This window comes from Leptonychotes weddellii, chromosome 6 (genome assembly GCF_054177405.1).
Source record: "Leptonychotes weddellii isolate Sample4059 chromosome 6, ASM5417740v2, whole genome shotgun sequence".
In the NCBI taxonomy this organism is placed as follows: domain Eukaryota; kingdom Metazoa; phylum Chordata; class Mammalia; order Carnivora; family Phocidae; genus Leptonychotes; species Leptonychotes weddellii.
The window spans coordinates 59,479,509-59,482,038 of NC_138374.1; the positions used below are offsets into that span (position 1 = coordinate 59,479,509).

Here is a 2,530-nt window from a genome sequence, read left to right on the forward strand (position 1 = left end):
TGCTGTTCTTTCTCCAGCTCCTTTAGGTGTAGGGTTAGGTTGTGTATTTGAGACCTTTCTTGTTTCTTGAGAAAGGCTTGTATTGCTATATACTTTCCCCTTAGGACTGCCTTTGCTGCATCCCAAAGATTTTGAATAGTTGTGTTTAAACATATACTTTTCATACAATGCAGTAGTCCTACTCCTCGGTATTTACCCTAGAAAAATGAACACTTATATTTACATGAAAACATGTACAAAAATATTTAAGCAGAATTATTTATAATTGCCCCAAATTGGAAACAACCCAAACCTCCTTTAACAGGTAAATGGCTAAACAAACTACAGTAAATTCATACAATGGAATATTACTCAGCATTAAACAGGAACAAACAACATGAATGAATTTCAGTTGCATTCTGCTAAGTGAAACAAGCTATCTCAAAAAATGACATACAATATAATTGTTTTTCTGGAAAAGGTAAAATAATAGAAATCAAATCAGTGGCTTCTGGGAGTTAGACATGGGAGGCAGCACAGGGATTTGGGGAGGGATGGAATTGTCTGTTCTGATTGTGATCATGGTTACATGAACCCAGGCATATGTTAAAACTCATAATACTGTATACTCAAAAATAGATGAATTTTAATGTATGCAAATTATAAACAAATAAATAAATGTTGAAAATGTTTGTCTTTACCAAGCAGGAAGAAGTGGCCCCCACCCAGATTAACTCCTTAATTACAGATATTCACACCTTATCTAGACTTAACATTCTATCTTGAAATGCTGATTTAGTGCCTTGAAAAGATGGGACCCAAAGTAAGGTCTTCTATAGTCATCCTACTTCTTTTTCATGAATGGAGAACTGGTGAGAAATCTCATTACTGCCAAAAAAAAAAAAAAAAAAAGCTCTATTTTAGCTTTGCGCAGGGGCAGTATCATGGCCTCTGAGGTTTATCCAAGGCGCGATTATTGCTAATTGAAACAAAAGTTTTAATTTATTCTTTTAAAACAAAATTCGTATCACATGTTTGATTTGTTTTCTTTTTAGTACCAGCAGTGGGGCTTGGTGGGCCAGAGATGACTAGGTAAGTCCACAATGCAAAGTGAGGTGGCACCCCTCTTCACCACACCCTTCTCCCTGTTCAAGCACCTACTTGTGTCTACTGAATCTTCTGAAGGTTGGAAGGGGTGCTGACTGGAGGGAAGGATGGGTGCCAGCACAAGTGGAGTTGAAAGAGATGACAGAGCCACTGAAATCAAATTCATTATCAGATTAGAAAAATCTTGTTCCATGAGATTCAGCAACAGGGCCTGAGGGTAGGAAAGGAGCAGTGGGTCAGAATACAAAGTAGTGAATGAAACCTACCTCAATGAGGAGGATACAGAAAGAGTCATCTTTAGGCCCAAGTAACTGTTTTTATTCCTCTACCAGCACCTAAGTGTCACACAGAGGAGAGAGCCTTGCCTCTCTAGGTTCACAAACTACAAAGCTGTGCATCATTAAGAAATTTAGAGTGACTGAACCAGGCTAACAAAGTGACTGGAGACAGAGACAGAGAAATACTAAGAAGAACTTTAGAGGGACCTAACAAGAGGTGGAAATTCCACCAACATTGGAACTGAGATGACACTGAGGAACACCCCCCTTTCCTTCCCACCTCCATGGTTCCAAACACAGAAATGCTGGATAAAAATATCACAAAAAATTATAATGAAATGCAATCAAAAAGAAAAATATTAGATGTTAAAAATAAAAGGAAACAAGAAAACAGGATAGTAAGCACATGAACTAATGTCATGACAACTGACCAATAGGGTACTGTTCTAAAATATAATCCTAATGGCCAGAAAGTTGGATATTAGTACCGAGGCAAGGACCAGAAGTGTACCCTGGAACAGATTCTTGCACAAATCTCAAAGCTAGGATGCCTCAAGGGTTGAACCCTCTGTAAAATTGAGTCTGGAAGTGGCAAGAATCTTTTCATTAGTCTGGAACTTTGGGTAAAAATGAAAATTGGGGGACAAAATTAAAATAAGGTAGAAATAAAATACTAGGAAATAATGTCAAGGAAGTTGGATGACCTTTCTAGGGAGCTTGAGAGTCAGTCAGTGTCACAGTTAAGAACATGTACTGTAAAGACAGACTTCCTATGTTCAAATCCCAGCTCTACCATTTATTAGCTGTGTGATCTTGGACAAGTTACTTGCCTCAATTTTCTCATCTGTAAAATGTAGATAATAATAGTGCCTACTTCATCAATATTAACTTATTAATATTTTACCTCCAAAATGTTTAGTATATTGATTTAAAAAAATCTTTTGGAAAAAAATTGGGATTTGAAGGGAATTTTCTTAATCTGATTAAGGTTGCTTAGCATTTTCTTTAAAGTCAAGAACAGAATAAGAATGCCAAACCCACAACTATATGGCCAATTAATCTTTGACAAAGCAGGAAAGAATATTCAATGGAAAAAAGACAGTCTTTTCAACAAATGGCCTTGGGAAAACTGGACAGCAACATGCAAAAGAATGAAACTAGACCAC

General features: G+C 36.8%; 1 non-coding gene across 1 annotated transcript; it reads left to right on the top strand.

Annotated features, from left to right (window-relative positions):
* The first annotated feature begins 901 nt into the window (after positions 1–901).
* Positions 902–1,047, top strand: LOC115941672 (U4 spliceosomal RNA). Its single transcript, XR_004076406.1, has one exon. It is a non-coding gene; the product is annotated as a U4 spliceosomal RNA (small nuclear RNA).
* The last annotated feature ends 1,483 nt before the right edge of the window (positions 1,048–2,530 follow it).